The sequence below is a fragment of the Gossypium hirsutum genome, chromosome A06, assembly GCF_007990345.1.
Source record: "Gossypium hirsutum isolate 1008001.06 chromosome A06, Gossypium_hirsutum_v2.1, whole genome shotgun sequence".
NCBI lineage: Eukaryota > Viridiplantae > Streptophyta > Magnoliopsida > Malvales > Malvaceae > Gossypium > Gossypium hirsutum.
Genome location: NC_053429.1, coordinates 94,413,672 through 94,434,140, shown reverse-complemented (window position 1 = coordinate 94,434,140; position 20,469 = coordinate 94,413,672).

Below are 20,469 nucleotides of genomic sequence, written 5' to 3'. Positions count from 1 at the left end.
CTGAAATTTTTTTTTTTTTTCTTTTTGTGCTTAATAATTTTGGTTAAGTGTTAATTACGCAAAGGTAGGTCTTGGTCAAGGTTTGAGTTCGAATTAAGGGGTAGAAGAAATTATAATTTAATTATTAAAACAATCAGGGTTGGCAATGTAACACCCCGTACCCGAGACCGTTGCCGGAGTCGGACACGAGGGGTTCACAGACTAAATTCGCTTACTATCGCAGTCCATTTTAAATTTTTCCAGACAGCTGGCTAACTGTGTTGCTGTCACCTTAAAAATCATATCTTGAGTTTCAAAACTCAAAAATCAGTTTCGTGATTTTTCCGTGAAACTAGACTCCTATGTCCATCTACATATTTTTTTCTAGAATTTTTGGTCGGTCCAACTAGTACAGTTTATTAGTTAAAGTCTCCCCTGTTACAGGGTGCGACTACACTGACCTTCATGCATTACAATTCGGATATCTCCCTGTACAGGGCTTCAATACTGATGCCGTTTGTTTCTACAGAAACTAGACTCAGAGAGGAATCTATACATATATGGCATGGCTCCTAATTATCTCTGGTTAATTTATAATGAATTTCCAAATTCGAAATAGGGAATCCAGAAACTGTTCTGGCCCTGTCTCACGAAAACCTAATTATCTCTTAACATACCACTCATATGACCGTTTTGTTTCTTCCATATGAAAGTGGATTCATCAAGGTTCATTTAAATAATTTATTCACTATTTAATTCTATTCCTACTATTTTTAGTGATTTTCCAAATCTACATCACTGCTGCTTTCAGAATCTGCCTTTAAGGTAGACTTTACCTATTAATAGTTTCCATGATTCAACTAGCCCTTTTAGCATAAATAGCACAAATTATGATAGTGATTGACCATTCCCATGGCCAATCCTTGTTAAGCATATCCACACCTCTCAATAACCATATCCATACTAAATGATTATAACATTATGCTCAAACATATATAAGCCATTTTCACATGGCTATCCAAAATTATACAAATCCAAAGTGTCCATGACCCACTACAAAAGGGTAGTCCTATACATGCCATTTTCAGAGTTCAACCAAAAGTGTACCAAAAGGGCTTTGATAGTGTGGGTGACTTCGACTTCAATAATCCCGAGTCCGATAGCTGACGAACCAAAATCTATAAAACAGAGATTCAAAGAACGGAGTAAGCATTTAATGCTTAGTAAGTTTTAAGCAAGACAAAGTGTTCTCAACCACTATTATTGGTCATTCATTTCAACTGCTCGATGAAGTTAATCTAGAACTTCATCTCGATCAATAATATCATTAAACGCAACACTTGGCTGCCACATATATACTTTCGAATAATAATGACCTAGATGGTCAAATATTTCCAAAGCATATTCTCACATTTGGAGTTATAATATTAATCACATTTACCTACCTCTTTGATACTGATAATTCACCTCGAAATCACTCCACCGATGAGTAAGTAATACGTACCTGAACATCTTGAATACATAATACTTATCTGATGGTAACTTAATGCAGATACTCAATATCAAAGTCTTACTTGAATCCTAGCATTTAGCCGTCGGGTCTTTAAAGCTCGGATATAGTACGAGCACGAAGCCTACGGACATTAATCAGGATAATACTCTCGCATAAAGCCTGCGGGGTTTTAACCTGGATATAGTACTGACACAATTGCCCTTCGGGACTTATCACATTTATACACTTTCACATCCATCACGTTGGCCACTCGGCCCTGTCACATATATACACTTTCACATTCATCACATCGGCCATTAGGCCTCATCACATATATACACTTTCACATTCATCACATCGGCTATTAGGCCTTATCACATATATACACTTTCACATTCATCACATCGGCCATTAGGCCTTATCACATATATATACACTTTCACATTCATCACATCGGCCATTAGGCCTTATCACATATATATACACTTTCACATTCATCACATTGGCCATTCGGCCTTATCACATATATACACTTTCACATTCATCACATCAGCCATTAGGCCTTATCACATATATATACACTTTCACATTCATCACATCGGCCATTAGGCCTTATCACATATATACACTTTCACATTCATCACATCGGCCATTAGGCCTTATCACATATATATACACTTTCACATTCATCACATCGGCCATTCGGCCTTATCACATATATACACTTTCACATTCATCACACCGGCCATTAGGCCTTATCACATATATATACATTCACATCACAATTATCCAAATATACTTCACATATCACATATACTATCATGTATACACTTTGTCTTGGCCGAATCTACATTAATCATTTCCCAATGAATAATTCAATTTCACGCCATACTATCATTTCATATTCGAATACTCATAAACTTACAATTTTACAAATTTTAATATCAAAGATCCATCTAACACTCATGTATCGTTTTACAATATCACGATTTAGAATTCACGTATGGGTTTAATCAATAGCTTATGAGTAACTAAAACAAGTTTTATCCATGTTTACAACAAAATCACATATTCACTACGAGCTGTTTTCCTGAGCAGTAGTCACTAAATTATTTATAAATGGAGCTACAAAACTCCAAATCACTTGCCGTTAATTTTCCCTGAATATAGACTAGTATATCTTCCATCCATAAAATTTTCAGAATTTTAGGTTTGGCCAATCAATACCAGATTTTTCTTAAAGTTTCCCCTGTTTCACTGTTTGACTAATCTGACCACTCTTCACTACGAATCAAATTTCTCATTTTACAGAATTCAAAATGTGTTGTATTTGATTTCATTTGAAACTAGACTCATTAAGGAGTCTAAGCATATAAATTTTATCTTATAACCATTTTTGTACAATTTATAATGATTTTCTAAAAACAGAATAGGGGATTTCGGAGTCATTCTGACACCGTCTCACACAACTTTAAATATCTCTTTATAGGAAATTTTTTTGCTCACAAGGTCTCTTTTATAAGAAACTAGACTAATTAAGCCTTGATTACATATTTTATTCAGCCTATAACTCCACACCAACAATTTATAGTGATTTTCTAAAATCACGTTACTGCTGCTGTCCAAAGCAAATTATTACAATTTGCTCTTAACTTTCCAAGTCCAAACACATATGAACTTACCATTTGAGTTTAAGACATATCATGGCCACATCATATCTTATTAAATCAACTCATAATGTCCTATTATGATTGAATTTACTCAACGTTTAATCACTTAAAACTTACCTCGGAAGTGGTCGACGACTAGATATCCACGGCTATTTGTTTACTTTCTCTTTTCCCCCATCCGACTTTGATCCTCTTTGCTCTTAAGCTTAAGTAAAACAATAGATTTGCTTAAGTACTTAACCAATATTATTCACTTACCTATCACATTGGGCAATCACATATCATTTAATCTATATCTAAAACAATAGATTTCAATATGTATCATATTCGATAAAACATACCATGACTCGATTTCATGCTTATTTAATTTAGCTAATTTCATAGCCGATTAATCACCTTACCCCAACATTACTCAATGCCGAATATTAACCCAACATCACAAGCATAATCACCATGAAACTTACCTTGAAACACATTTTATCCCATTGCCGAATACATATATATTTATCACCAAACAAATTTTTATTCACATCTCTATAATTGATCATAATCGGACATTATAAACAAATCAACTAGTTTAGCATTCAAATTCTTCTAATCATTCCTCAATCACTTACTCAATGAACAATAATCCAAGCACATCAAAGCATAGTCGAATGTATCATTCTTCTTAAATTCATATTCGAACACTCAATTAAATACTTACAATTTAGCACTAATTTGGCATTTCAACATAGCCAATTGTCATTAAGCAATTAAGCCACAAATATTCAATTTTACCAAGCTCAACTCATCTATAATCAACCCTTAATACACCTAAGCATCAAAAACAACATCAAAGAAATACAAACATCCATGACCAAATGTCATCTTCATAAATTTACAAAAACATTTGCCATGAGTTAGCTTCTATACTTGATGACCACTCCAAATATACAAAGACTTTCAATGAAAGAGCATTAACATACCTCTTCCTAAACATCAACCAACCCATCATGAAGCAAGAAAATCCTCTTCTTCTTCCTTCCTCAAGTCACGGCAATAGGGGAGCAAGGATGAGACAACTTTGTTTTCATCACCCCTCCCTTTTTATTACTTTATTACTAACCTTTTATTTTATTATTTCTAACATAAATCACTAACACAAAAATGTTTATAATAGGCTTTAACCCATAGCATGGCCGGCCACTACTTGTCATAGGTGGAAATTTGACATGCAAGCCCATTATTTTCATAGCATGCACTAATAGGTCCTTATAGATTAACCTATCACCTTTTAAAAGTGCCACACATAAGTCCTATTAATTAACTTCACATGCATTCGACTAAATCGAAGCTCAAAACTTTCACACATTCATATTCACATATTTTAGACAATAAATATCATATTCAAATAATTTGGTGACTCGGTTTAGCGGTCCCGAAACCGCTTTCCGACTAGGGTCATTTTAGGGCTGTCACAGGCAAGAAGTTGGCCTTTTAAATAAAGATAGGGGAAAATAGCATCAAAAAGCCTTGTAGAAAGTGGCTTAGTGACACCACTTAGAGTGTAGTGAGGTGGCGTTAATAGCTAGCAAGGAGGTCCAAGGTTTGAATCCTAGCTTAGTGTTTTTAGAAGTTTAATTTTGTCCTTCTAAAAGGATGGAAGTGGCGTGAAAGTGGACTCCAAGGGACGTGGTCAGGAGAGAAATTAAGAAAAGGATCAAGGGGTTATCAGGGAGAAAAACAAGGAGATGAGAAGGGAGAACTGATGGAGTCGAATGGGGAATTGGGCATGGGAAAATTCAGCTATAAGAGTTATAAATAGGTGCCGAATGCTAGGGTATGAAGCTAATGCCGGATTTCCTTCACCCTGTTACCAGAAACTCTTTTCTCTAAAAGCCAAAAACCCTCTACTTTCTTTTCTTTTTCTTCTTCCTTGTGCCGAATTCTATTCTTCCTCTACCTCATTGCTGACATTTCTTTCTTTTTCCTTGGAGCCTAATAACTCTCTTTTACCATACAAATCGCACAGGCAGAAACCTTCTTGCTCGAATACTCTTGGTGCTGCCAGTATCCTTTCTAATCGGTCAAGCCTAGTGTAAGTGCTTTGTTCTCATAATCGGGTTTTCCTAAGTATTAAGTATACAATCCCTCACTTCTTCTAATTGGTTGTGAGTAGGAATAGGTAACGAATCTTGGTCCTAGGATCTCTGCCGATTTGCTCTTCCAGTGAGAGACTTTGGTAAGTGCTTTTGATCTTGGTTGGCTGAATGTTCATAGTTAAGGTAATGGGACTTGTGTTCGATACGAATCATCTATTATTCCGATTTAATAGTTAAGATTAATGCAGATTTAAGGAGTATGTGATCAAGGAGAAGCTATTTGGGATTTGTGTGCAAGGAAAGGTTAAGGTGAGATTCCGGCTTTTGGGAAAGTATTCGATAAGTATGTAAGATTAATCTTTGAGTGATATCGATTATAGGTTTGGGATAAGGAAATCGCATCACACTTGCTTACCAGGTGTGTCCATACACTGCACACACATAATGAATCGGAAAAAGTCGAAATGCTGAAATGCTGAAAAGTAGAAATGTCAAAAAGTCGAAAAGCCGAAAAGCCAAAAGTTAGGGTGTGGTAGTCACACGAGTGCGCGAACACTCGTGGAGAGGAAACAAATGGGTTGCCTGAGGCCCACGGGCGATTCCGTGGACTTGGGTTGAGAATTGGCCAATGAGCCGAAATGGGCCTGATGGGCTGTTAGGCCCATAATAGGCAAAGATTGATAAATGATGCTATGTGTTAGAAAATTTGTATGTGAGCATGAATATAATATGATTTGGGCCTAATGGGCCATATGAATGAGAATTGGGCCTAGTGGGCCATAAGAATATGAACTGGGCCAGATGGGCCGTTTGAACAGGATTGGGCCTAATAGGCCATATGCATGTATGTAGGGGTATTGGGCCTAGTATATGATGACTGCATAAAACTTAATTAATTAATTGAGACCGTAGACAAGTCATAGGATTAAGGTGTGGCAACGGGTATATGCATGTCTAGGATTAGATCGAGAGAGAGCTTAGTACTTAAGCGATCTTAATGACCCACCTCCTCTTCTTTGGAATTCTACCTGGTGAATAGTATTCGCTAATCTTAGCTCACGAGACTTGTTCATGGGCCAAGGTAAGTGAAAACTGTAATAAGGGAAAATTACTAAAATGCCCCTAAGGGCGAAAATGACCAAAATACCCCTAGGTGTTGAATGTAACTTTTGCAAACGTGACATGCATACATATGATGTTCTGCTTAGGTTGCATATGGGGTGGGAACTACGGAATGGAGGAAGTATATGAGGATCGCATGGTTGCCTGACAATCGTGGATCCACCAACGGCTTTTAAAGCCCAATATGTAAATGAAGGTAGTTCCGCAACCGGGCTACCATTGGTGTGTGGGCTGGGTGGGTCGATATTTATATCCCCACATGGTGTGATGGGGGACGAAGCTGGTGTGTAGCGGATGGATAATTTGGATGGGATTGTATTGCATGTTTGATGATTTTTCTTTGAATGCTTCTTTTTCATCGAGGGTTGTACACACTGAGTTTGCGAAAATTCACCCCTCTTTTATTTTATTTTCAGGTGATGCTCAGTAGAAGGTTCGATGATTGGAGGGACTCTGGGTGGCCGGCTAGCAAGATAATTCGGACTTGGTTTTTTTTAAAAGCATTTAGGTATTTATTTCTTTTTAAGTGCGTTCAAATCAGATTGTAATAAGGTTTTCATTATGTTATTATTACTTGAATTATTATTATTTTCTTTGTAATTACGAGAAGTTGAACCTGGATTTCTTAAATTATAGTATGCTTTCTACGTTTCTGCAACTAAGTCTTTTTTTTAAAAAAAATCAAATGTTTTAAACAAGGCTTTCGTAACTGGAAGGTTTTTTTTAGTTAATTAAGGTTTCTTTTATTTTAAGAAAGGTTTTCAATGAAAACACGGTTTTCATTGAAACACTTCAATGTGACGCGCCAGATTCGGCCATAACGTCCGAGCCGGGTTTGGGGTGTTACACAATGTCTCAGATATGGTCTTACACATAACCACATATATCACTGCCAACGTCCCAGACGTGGTATTACACGAAAAAACATATATCGATGCCAATGTCTCAGACGTGGTCTTACCCGAAAACACATATCGTAATCCTATGGTTCGTACGAGGCTTTCGAACGTCATAACTCCGTCGAAACAAATTCGTTAACATAGCTCCCAAGCTTATTTACATTCGACTAACATATATAGTTTTTCAAATAATTCATTTCAGCATATAGAACTCATATTTATTTAAAATTAACAATATCTATTTGCTTATAAACTTACCTCGGACAATGAAAATCGAAATGGGACGACTAGTTGACAACTTTAGTTTTTTTCCCGATCCAAATCTGATTTCTTTGGTTCTTGATCTAAACATATTCAAATTAAACTCATCCAAACATAGTTTCACTCATTTTAGTCCAAAAACCCATAAATGGGAAAATTTCAATTTTACCCTGACATTTTACACTTTTTACAATTTAGTCCAAATTGCACAAAACACAAAACATGCAAAATTTGCATATACCATGCTTAGGCCGAATCTTCCTTGTTTTCATTTAAGTACATATATTTCATTTATTTTACATTTTAGTCCCTCAATTTATTATTTTTACAATTTAGTCCTAATTACTCAAAATCATCAAAAATTCCAATACAAAACATATTAATCCAAAACATATCTTTCATATTTCATCAACTAACATCACAAAACTCACATATTCATCAATGGCATAACTCAAAATATTCATCAAAATAAAAAATTCAAGCATGGGCTTTGTAGATAACATAGCAACGATCTCAAAAACGTAAAAATTATCAAAAACCGAGCTAGAACTCACCTTGAATCAAGCTTCAACAATGCCAAATACCAAAGCTTTCTTTTCTTTTCTTTATTTATGTTTTTTGATCATGAAAATAAGAATATGAACTATGTCTTTTAATTTTTAATGTTTTATTATAACATATTTTAACATATTATTTAATTACATATTTAACCTTTATTATATAATATGAATTCTTTATAATGGTTGTCTACAACCGTCCAACACCTATTATTATGGTCTAATTGCAACTTAAATGCCTCCATTTAAAAAGAAAACAACAATTCAGCCCCTTACACATTAAACAATTCAAGTTTTCCTTTTATACAATTAAGCCCTTTTATTTAATCGGATACTCAAACGACAAAATTAAATTACGAAAATATCATAAATATAAATTCACGCATAATAAACATAGAAAAAAATTTAAAATATTTTTCTGACTTAAATTTGTAGTCCCGAAACCACCATTCTAAATAGGGTCTAAATCGGGCTGTTACAACTCTCCCCTTAAGGATATTCGTCCCTGAAAATCTTACCGATGAATAGGTTTGGATAACGCTCTTTCATTGCATCCTCTGACTCCCACGTTGTTTCCTCAACTTCGTGTTTATGCCACAATACTTTAACTAACGAAATTTTCTTATTTCACAATTCTTTAACCTTGCGAGCCAGAATGCGAATCAGTTCTTCCTCAGATGTCATATCGGACTTAATCTCAATCTCTGACAGACTAATCACATGTGAGGGATCAGATCGATATCTTTGAAGCATCGAAACATGGAATACATTGTGGATCTTTTCTAGCTCAGGTGGCAACAATAATCTATAAGCAATTGGCCCGATCCGCTCTATAATCTCATACGGCCCAATAAATCTCAGACTCAATTTGCCTTTACGACCGAATCTGAGTATTTTCTCCCACGGTGAAACTTTCAAAAATACATTGTCTCCGATCCGAAACTCTATGTCTTTTCTTTTCAAGTCCACATAAGACTCCTGACAATCTAGTGCTGTTTTCATACTTTCACAGATCACTTTTACTTTCTTTTCAGTTTCTCTAATCAAATCAAACCCATGTATCTTGTTTTCACTGAGATCAGTCCAATACAATGGTGTATGACATTTACGTCCGTACAAAGCCTCATAAGGTGACATTTTGATACTCGATTGAATGCTATTATTGTACACAAATTCAATCAGAGGTAAGTATCGTTCCCACGTACCTTCGAACTCGAGAATGCAACATCTTCACATATCCTCAAGTATATGAATGATTCGTTCGGACTGGCCATCTGTTTGTGGATGGAAAGCTGTGCTGAAACGTTATTTTGTTCCTAGAGCATCTTGCATTTTCTTCCAAAACCGCGACGTAAACCTCGGATCTCTATCCAAAACAATAGAAATGGGCACTCCGTTTAATCTCGCAATCTGAGAAACATATAATTCAGCTAGCTTATCAAGCGAGTAATCTGTGCAAACCGAAATAAAACGAGTTGATTTAGTCAATTTATCCACAATAACCCAGATTGCATCTTTTTTGCTTGGTGTCAACGGTAAACCGGATACAAAATCCATTGTGACTCTGTCCCATTTCCACTCAGGTATCATGATCAGCTGAAGCAAGCCAGAAGGTACCTAATGCTCGGCTTTTACTTGCTGACAAATTAAACATTTCGAAACAAAGTCGGAAATGTCTCATTTCATACCATGCCACTAGTAAAGTTGTTTTAAATCATTATACATCTTTGTACTACACGGGTGAATAGATAACCGACTGGTATGAGCTATGTTCAAACTCATTTGAATTAACTCTGAATTTCTCGGGACACATATTCAGTTTCTGAAACTCAAAAAACCCTCAGCATCAACTTTGAACTCTGAATCAACATTTGAATCACATTGAGATCACTTTGTTAACAAATCATCATCCACTTTCTGAGCATCACAGATCTGTCGAACAAATAATGGTCTTGCTTTTAATTCAGCTATTATCAAACCATCACCAGACATAGCCACATGCACATTAATTACACGCAAAGCAAACAATGATTTTTGGCTTAGAGCATCCGGGATAGTAATCAATCACAAGCTTGTAGTCTTTTAACAACTCTAACCATCGTCGCTGTCTCAAATTCAGATCTTTCTGGGTCATCAAATATTTCAGGCTTTTGTGATCAGAATAAACATGACATTTCTCACCGAAAAGATAGTGACGCCATATCTTCAATGCAAACACAATAGCTGCCAATTCCAGATCACGTGTCAGATAATTCTTTTCATGTGGCTTTAACTGTCTTGAGGCATAAGCTATGACTTTTCCTTCCTGCATCAAAACATAGCCCAAACCATTTAAAGATGCATCACTATAGATAACAAATTCTTTACCCGATTCTGGCTGAACTAGCACTGGAGCTTCGGTCAACAGGGCTTTCAACTGATCAAAACTGTTCTGGAACTTTTCTGACCACTTGAACTTAACATCTTTTTGAAGTAGCTTAGTTATTGGGGTTGCAATAATAGAGAAACCTTTCGTGAACCGTCTATAATAACCAGCAAGTCCCAGAAAACTTCAGACTTCAGAAACATTTTTCAGAGGTTTCCAATCAAGTATAGCCAAAATCTTACTCGGATCGACCCGAATACCCGATGTTGATACAACATGGCCTAGAAAACTGACTTCTCGTAACCAAAACTCACATTTACTGAACTTCGCATACAACTTTTTATCTTGCAAAGTCTGTAACACAAGTCTCAAATGTTCGTCATGTTCAGTTTCATCACGGGAATAGATCAAAATGTCATCTATGAACACAACCACAAATCGATCCAAATATTGTCTGAAGATTCGATTCATCAAATCCATGAAAATAGCAGGTGCATTAATAAGTCCGAAAGGCATAACCAGAAACTCATAGTGTCCATGCCTTGTTCGAAAAGCAGTCTTTGGCAGATCGAAGTCTTCAACTAGCAACTGATAATAACTTGATCTCAAATCTATCTTTAAAAATACTGTAGCCCCTTTCAGCTGATCTAACAGGTCGTCAATCTGTGGCAACGGATATTTATTCTTTATAGTAACCTTATTGAGCTGTCTATAATCGATACGCATTCTCATAGTTTCATCTTTCATATTCACAAATAAAACTGGTGCACCCTAGGGAGAGAAACTCGGTCGCGCGAAACCTCTATCTGTCAATTCTTGCAACTGAGCTTTCAATTCTTTTAATTCAGTAGGTGTCATTCTGTACGGAGCTATCGATATCGGAGTCGTTCCTGGCACTAACTCAATACCATAATCTACCTCTCGAATAGGTGGCAAACTTGGTAATTCTTCCGTAAACACATCTGGATACTTGCACATAACAGGTACTGATTCAATCTTTCTTTCTGCCACTTTACTAACAAGCACATAGGCAAAATAAGCTTCGCGACCTTTTCTCAGGTATTTCTGAGCCAACATCGAAGATAGCACTGCTGGTAAACCATTCAGATCATTAGATTCAACCCAAATAATCTCATTTGTAACACCCCTTACCCGTACTAGAGCCCGGGACAAGGTACGAGGCGTTACCAGACACATACTCAGATTATTTTCAGAAGATACGAGTTATAAAATCTTGTTTTAATTTAAAACCGATCAAAAAACATCATAGTGTTCCAATTATGGACCAAAAAGGCCCAAAAAATAAATTAAAAAAGACCTTGGGTTAAACCGAGAGATATAGAAAATTTTAGTAAATTTACTAGGGTTATGCCTCACACACCCGTGTGGAGGCAAAGCACACGCCCGTGTGCTTAGGGACACGCTCGTGTGTCCCAGTCGTGTTGAATTATTTGGATTTATTTTCCATTTTGAACCTACAGGGGTTTTCACACGGCCAAGAACACGCCCGTGTCCCTAGCCCGTGTCTCTCACACGACCTAGACACGCCCATGTCATCGCCTGTGTCCAAAAACCCAGACATTCTATTTATGATGTCATTACTCATTTTGAGGCACCCGGCCAAGGCACACGCCCATGTGCTAGGTCGTGTCCTCCACACGGTTAAGACATATGGCCGTGTCTCTATCCGTGTGTTTACTACCATGCAATCTGACGTAAAAGTTTAGGTACAGGAGACACACGGCCAGACAACACTCCCATGAGGTTGACCATGTGTCACACACGGCTTAGACACATGCCCGTGTGTCTACCCATATGGACCTTTTTAGGGCAATTTTCCAGGCCTTTGGTCACCCTCTTTCATCCATACACACTTAGAGACTTTAATGGTATTTAACATGACCTAATTATACTCTTAAACAACCTTGACATAACTCATTACATGTTAATCATCACATCTCATGAAACAATTAAACTTAGACATGCATCATTGGTAGGTTTACTACCTACATCAATATGAGCCATATCTCATGGTCATATACAAAAGAATAAGTATACCATTTAAGCCTTACATTGGCTAGACAAAAGACACATATAACAAAATAACCAAAAATCCTATACATGCCATTAAATAAAATGTAAGTATCTATATACCAAAGCAGGACAAGTCGATAGTGTGTTGATTCTCCAACTGTCTTCCAATCTTCACGAGTCCACGAGCTCTGTAAGAATGGGAAAAAAGAAGGGGGTAAGCATTTATATGCTTAGTAAGTCCGGATAACTGGAAAGTAAGATTACCTGTTAATTAACTTACAACCATATTTAGGCAATAATTCCAACAAGCATGAAATAATTTCCCTATCATATACACTCAATCATCAAGTTAGTCTTATAACAATACATCATGTCATTAGTCTTAAATGAGCTCATCAATTCAACATTTCCATTGATTATTTCTCATGTTAATCCCATTAAACTTTCACAGAAATCTCGATGGATAGCCATTTGTCGTCAAGTCATACAAGTGATCATGTCGAGTACGTATTCCTGTGAACCTTATATCTCACAGCGAAATTACCAGTCCAAGCTAAATCCCCCATAGTAGTAACTCATAGAGAAATGTTGGGATTATCAGTCCAGGCTAAATCCCTTTTCAACGACAATTGCTCTCATAAGCTCATATCTGAATTGCCAGTCCAGGCTAAATTCAGTCCTCAACCAGATTACCCGTCCGAGCTAGATCCTTAATACACTCATATTCTTCGAGAGGCTCGATCACTCAAGGAACACCCGTTTGGGCTAGATCCTTTCTATTTTGAGATCATCAAATTACCCGTCTGGGCTAAATCCTTTTCTGCAGCACATGTAGGATCTCATGTCATAAACCGTAATATGTACATATTTTTTTCCCATGCTTAGTGCATTTACAGATGATTTCTCCTTAGATTTGGTGAATTCGATGCTCATAATCCTTTAATTTCATGTTCTATACTTAGGTGAGCATAAGAGAGTAAACAGAGCGAGAAACAAGCGAAAAACGGAGAAAATAGACCCATATGGGAAAACAACATAGCCTGGACTTCCTCACAGGGCCGTGTCACATGGCCGTGTCAATTTGGCAGGATCAAAGCACGACTTACACGGGTAGATCACATGCCTGTTCCCATTTAACAGCCTTGACCACGGCCTTAAGTAATCGCATATGGGCGTGTCACACGGGCGTGTCCCTGCCGAACCCAAGTTTATTCCAATTCGGAAAAGTCCAATTTTGAGGGCTTTTAGGAATTCCAAAGCCTATTTAATCACTTTAGGAGGCACTTAGGGAGGGGGACATAGAGTAGGACGCAATGAATTACTCAAGGAAAGCTAATTGATCCATCTCAAGAGCCGGATTCATCATCAAGACTGGAGATCTCCCTTCAAGTTCCTTCAGGAGCTTTGGGTTTTCTTATGTTTTGTTATCTTTATGCTTTTGAGATGTTTTCTTTCATAAGTATGAATAAACCCCTAAATACCTAAGGGGAATGAAACCTAAGATGGATTTTGTTATTATTATTTGAATTGTATGATAAATATTTGACTTGTTCTTAATTATGTCTTCTTAATTCTTGTTTTGATATTCCAGGATATTGATTCAAGTTAAGCTCTTATTCAGAGGAGGAATAGACCTTTTCTAAGAGTAAATTTGTCATAATTAAGCAAAGTTGATTGCGCGCCTAGAGATAGGGTGACAAGATTTTTTCGAATTAGGGTGAAACCTAATAAGGGAATCCATAGATCAAGTTAATGCAATTCTAGGGTGTTAATTAGAAAGACATTTCAATTATTCAACCTAGGGTTAGACATTATTAGTCTCGAGAGAGATAATAATATAACTTAGGGATTTCTATGGATCAAGTGAAATGAATAAATCGTCTGATTCAGAGTTAAATAACAAGTGAAGTCTAGGTGGATTTGTCCTTAGGTATTGTCTTAATCAATCAAATTTTCCTAAAAGTATTTTCCCAAGTTTTTCTTTTTGTGTATTCTTAGTTAGTAATTAGTTTAGACAACCAAACCTCTTAAATTTTAGGCTAGATAATAAAAAGGAAGTAAATACTAGTACTCGTAGTTCCTTTGGGTTCAATAATCCGGTCTTGCTGAACTATACTACTGTTCGATAGGTACACTTGCGTTAATCATGATAATAAGTTAGTCTCAAGAACGTTTCATATATAAATCAAGAAAACCTATTACGAATATCACCCATCAAGTTTTTAGTGCTGTTGTCAGGGAACTAGGATATTAGGAAAACTCTAGTTTTATTACTTTAGCCACTTTACTTTTAGTGCAATTTAAATTTTTGTTTTCTTTTCTAATTTCTCTCTTATTCCCTTCTGACAGGTTTTTCTAGTTTATGACCAGAAGAAACCCGTCAGGACCAGTAGTTTTTGACGGTGAGATCGACCGTACAGTTTGTAGAAATCAGAGAGAAATAAGGCGAAGCCTAGGACACACAGAGGACGAGCAAGAGGACAATACTTCAACCACAACCGAGGAGATGGCTGAAAACCAAGAAAATCTACTACCTCTTGCGATTGCTGTTAATCAGAATCCTGCTCCATGCACTGTGAATGATTATACTAAACCTTCTTTAACAGGAACTGAATCGAGCATAGTTAGACCGGCTGTAGCCGTATATACTTTTGAACTAAAACCTAACACAATTCAAATGATACAACAGTTTGTTCAGTTTGATGGCTTGCAGGATGAGGATCCCAACGCTCACTTGGCAAACTTTTTGGAACTATGTGATACATTAAAAATTAATGGCATTTCTGATTATGCCATTCCCCTTCAGTTATTCCCTTTTTCATTGAGAAACAAAGCTAAACAGTGGTTGAACTCGTTGCCACAGGGGTCAATCACTACTTGGGAACAAATGACCGAAAAGTTTTTATTATAATATTTTTCACTGGCTAAAACGACTAAATTAGGTAATGATATCTCTTCCTTTGTGCAGATGGATTTAGAAACACTCTACGATGCAAGGACCTCTTGAGAAGATGCCCTCACCATGGGTTACAGGTTCAAACCTTTCATAATGGCCTGAATCCTTCGACTCGACAAATGGTTGATGCAGCTGCTGGCGGAACCATCACTAATAATACACCTGAAGATGCCTATTAATTTATAGATGAGATGTCACTGAATAACTATCAGTGGTAAGTCATGAGGAAAAAGCCAACAAAAATAGCCGGCATATAGTCACCATGCTCTCTAATCAGGTAGAACTCTTGAATAAGAAAATTGATGGCTTCCTTAGTTCTTCACAAGTCCACCCGGTAATGCAATGTGAAGCAAGTGGAGGTGGATCAAGTAGTTCAGAATTCCCACCTTATGGCCACAACATGGAGAACGAATAGTTAAATTACATGGGTAACAATCCTCGATCTCAAAACAATCCCTACAGCAATACTTACAATGCAGGTTGGAGGAACCACCCTAATTTTTCATGGGGAGGCTAAGGGAATCAGAGACCACCACCTCTAGGCTTCCAACAACCACCCTACCAGCAAGATAAAAAATTGAACCTTGAGGCGATGCTAACAAAATTCATCTCAGTATTAGAAACTCATTTTTAGAATACCGAAACAGCACTCAAAAATCAACAAGCATCAATCTAGGGGCTCGAAACTCAGATTGGATAGCTCGCCAAGTTGATTTCCAAATGCCCACAAGGTAGCCTACTAAGCAACACTGAATCTAACCCAAGGGAGAAACTCAACGCGATTCCCATTCAAGTTAAGGAAGGGCTAGTTGCAGAACCAAGGCCAGAAAACAGTGGTAAGCATAGGTAAGGATGAGGTAGGCCACAATGAGCCAAAGTTGGTGATTACATAATATAAACCTCGCATGCCATACCCAATGCGACAAGGAAAGACCGCTCAGATGAACAATTTGGTAAATTCCTTAAACTTCTAAAGAAACTACATATTAACTTACCATTTATTGAAGCCCTTTCGCAGATGCCAAATGCAGTCAAGTTTTTAAAGGAGCTTTTAGCAAATAAACGAAAATTAGATGAAGCATCGCATGTGGAGCTGAACGCTGTCTGTTCAGCCATTCTACAGAATAAGCTGCCTATCAAACTAAAAGATCCAGGGAGTTTTACAATTCCATGTTTAATTGGTAGTTTAGATGTTAATAATTTGTTGGCTGATTTAGGGGCTAGTATCAATGTTATGCCTTACAAATTATTTAAGCAACTAGGTCTAGGGAAACCCAAACAAACTAAGATGAGTATTCAATAAGCAGATAAAACTATCAGATTTTCTAGGGGTATTATTGAAGATGTACTCATTAAAATTGACAAATTTATATTCCCAGTTGATTTCGTTGTTCTAGACATAGAGGAGGATAGCAACGCCCCCTAAATTTTAGGAAGGCCCTTTTTGGAAACCTCCAGAACAATGATTGACGTTGGCACAGGTGAACTCACACTTCGTGTGGGAGACGAAACAATCACCCTTCAAGCCCATAATTCGAATAACACATCAAAAAGCGAAGGTGACTGTACAAATCATTTGGCTAAAACTAACCATATAGTGCAACCTTCTTAGCAGAAAACAGGATCGAAGAATATACATAAGCCAAGCAACAACAAAGAACCCATCCATGAAGAACGAAGATTACAAATCGAGAAGCTAGATGAATGGCGGACACATAAATTGAGAAAACACGATAAACCAAAACCGAGCCAGGACGAGCTTAATACCTTACCAAATCAACTTAAGGTTGGAGACAAAGTACTACTAGATACAATAGATCCTCACTTTACCACTTCTGAACCTAATGAAGAAATTCCTCTTACGATACTTAGTATTTTCCCATATGGTACAGTCAAGGTAATTCATCCCAAATTCGGTACTTTTAAGGTAAACAAAACTTGTCTTAAACCTTATATTGATAAAGTTGATAGCAGGGATGAGGAGTGTAAACTCCTCACACCACCTTGACCATGTAGAAGAGAGGTAAGTCCAGCTTAAGACTATAAATAAGCGCTTCACGGGAGGCAACCTGAGCATTAACAATAATGACTTATTTAAATTCTAATTTTTCATATCTAACCTATTAACTAAGTCTTGAAACACAGGGTTTTCCCATCCACACGGCCAGGCACACGAGCGTGCCGTAGGTCGTGCACATACCACGGGATGCAACACGACCGTGCGATACGGCTATGTGAAAATAGGGCAACAAAATTTTCCCCAAAACGGGATGCGATAAGTTGCCACGGCCGTGTGACATGGCCGTGGGCGAAACTGCCAAAAAAAAGGGCGTGTGACAGGCCCGTGTTTTGAAACCGTGGGCAAACCTATCAATTTACCATGGTCGTGTGCCCCAATTTCTCTATAACACCTATTATCTATCTTTTCTTTATCTTTATATTTTGAAATTACTTTTTATTTCCTGTTTATACTATTTTATCTTGAGTTTTTACAATTTTCAATTTCAGCTGTTTCATTACGAGTAATTATCCTTCCTTATAGTTCCTAATTCTGTCATAGTTATAAAGAGCTCCAAAGCTCATTGTTGCATAGGAACTAAAAACTCCACCCACCGGGAAAGGTTCTCCACGACTGTCATGTCCTGTTCGACCACGACCATAGCTACCACCGGATATAATATTCTTTTTGCGCAGGACTTATGGACTAATGAACCTCTACCACCACCGGAGTATCCTCCTCCACTCTCACGCCGATTATTCTCCAAAACTCCAGTTCAATGAGTTCATTCATCATTTAGGAAGTTTCACTTCTCTCTCTATCTTATGATTATCAATCTATATTTTTCAATATATCTATCTTTGTACATTAAGGGCAATGTACATCTTAAGTGTGGGGGGTCTTTCATATAGTCATTAGAAATTCCTGAATTTTGTCTTCTTCTCACGTGAATTACTCATATCACTATTGGAATGAATTTTAATTAATTTATGATTTTTATTGATATGTCTTGAATTAAAACATAGGCAATTATGCATTGATTGTTTAAACTTTAAGACATTAGGGAATCAAGCATGATAAGTTGATTTTTGAAGAATTAAAAACTTTTATGTTGTGTCCTTAAGTTTAGGTATTATCTTGATTTGGCATTCACAAGTTTAAACATCAAAAAGCCATAATTTTTGTGAGATCTTGAGCCTTTAGAGCATCTATTATTTCTTTCATGCTCACTTTCATTATGAGTTCGTCAGTATTAAATTGTTATTCTAGAACTTGCTTGATTATGCATGTCAAGACCAAACCATTTGATTTGATATGTCAAAATGATAAAGGCACTTAGGCTTAACCCACTCACTCATCAAAAACCTACATTCATAATTAACCCTTAGTGAACCCCTTTGAGCCTAACAAGCCATTAATTGATTTACCCTCAATATTAACCCATAAACCATTATTGTTGAAATCCCCTAATTTGATCCCTATTTTTGTCGAGATTTGATTTGAACTAATTACTTAGCTATGATTTGTTCTTCTATGTATTTGACTTGTTCTAAAAAAAACAACAACAATACTTACATACATATTAGTAGTAATTCGCAATTTTTTTTAGCTTGAGTGTTAATTCCATATTCTGAGAAGAAGCTCACTTGTATTCAACTGATGACTAGTCATTTTTCTAGCTAGGTAATTTTTCAATTCAATCTCGATTCTAACCTTTTCTTTCAGCTTGTGACCACACCCCCTAACCAAAGTCATGTTACAACCCTCTAAAGACCTTTTTGATTGAGGTATCATCTCAATATATAGTGGTAGAGATTTGATTTTTAAGCAAGCATATGGTAATAACTTCTCATATTGACTAATGAGTGCTTTAATTGATGTCCTTAAACACCTTGAGTGATTTGAGTGAACCTTTAGTAAGGATGTTAAACTCTGTGATATTTTGGTCAAGGTAATCACTTAGATGAGGGGAGACACCTATGTTCTCATGATAAAAATGCTCAACTTAGAATGTCTGAAACTTTGATGTACTTTTAGTTGAATTTTCAATGTATAAATACTATTGGATTATTTTGAGATATTATTGATAGGGATTATAAATTGAGAGGAATTTATTTTGATCCTGAGTTGAGGATTTTGCTTGAGGACAAGCAAATGCTTAAGTGTGGGGGTATTTGATAAACCGTTATTTTGTACATATGTTTACCCCATGCTTAGCACATTTACGGATGATTTCTTCTTAGATTTGGTGAATTCGATGCTCCTAATCCTTTAATTTCATATTCTATACTTAGGTGAGCATAGGAGAGTAAAAAGAGCGAGAAACGAGGCAAAAACAGAGAAAATAGACTCGTATGGAAAAACAACACGGCCTGGACTTCCTCACACGGGTGTGTCACATGGCCATGTCAATTTGGCAGGATCGAAGCACGACTTACATGGGTGGATCACACGCCCGTGCCCATTTAATAGCCTTGACCATGGCTTTAAGTAATCGCACACGGGCGTGTCCCTGCCGAACCCAAGTTTAGTCCAATTTAGAAAAGGCCAATTTTGAGGCCTCTTAGGCATTCCAAAGCCTATTTAAACACTTGAGGAGGCACTTAGGAAGGGGGGACACAGAGTAGGATGTAAGGAATTACTCAAGGAAAGCTGATTGATCCATCTCAAGAGTCGGATTCATCATCAAGATTGGAGATCTCCCTTCAAGTTCCTTCAGGAGTTTTGGGTTTTCTTATGTTTTGTTATCTTTATGCTTTTGAGATGTTTTCTTTCATAAGTATGAACTAAACCCCTAAATACCTAAGGTGAATGAAACCTAAGACGGATCTTGTTATTGTTATTTGAATTGTATGATAAATATTTGACTTGTTCTTAATTATGTGTTCTTAATTCTTGTTTTTATATTCCAAGATATTGATTCAAGTTAAGCTCTTATTCAGAGGAGGAATAGACCCTGTCTAAGAGTAAATTTGTCATAATTAAGCGGAGTTGATTACACGCCTAGAGATAGGGTGACAAGATTTTGCCAAATTAGGGTGAAACCTAATA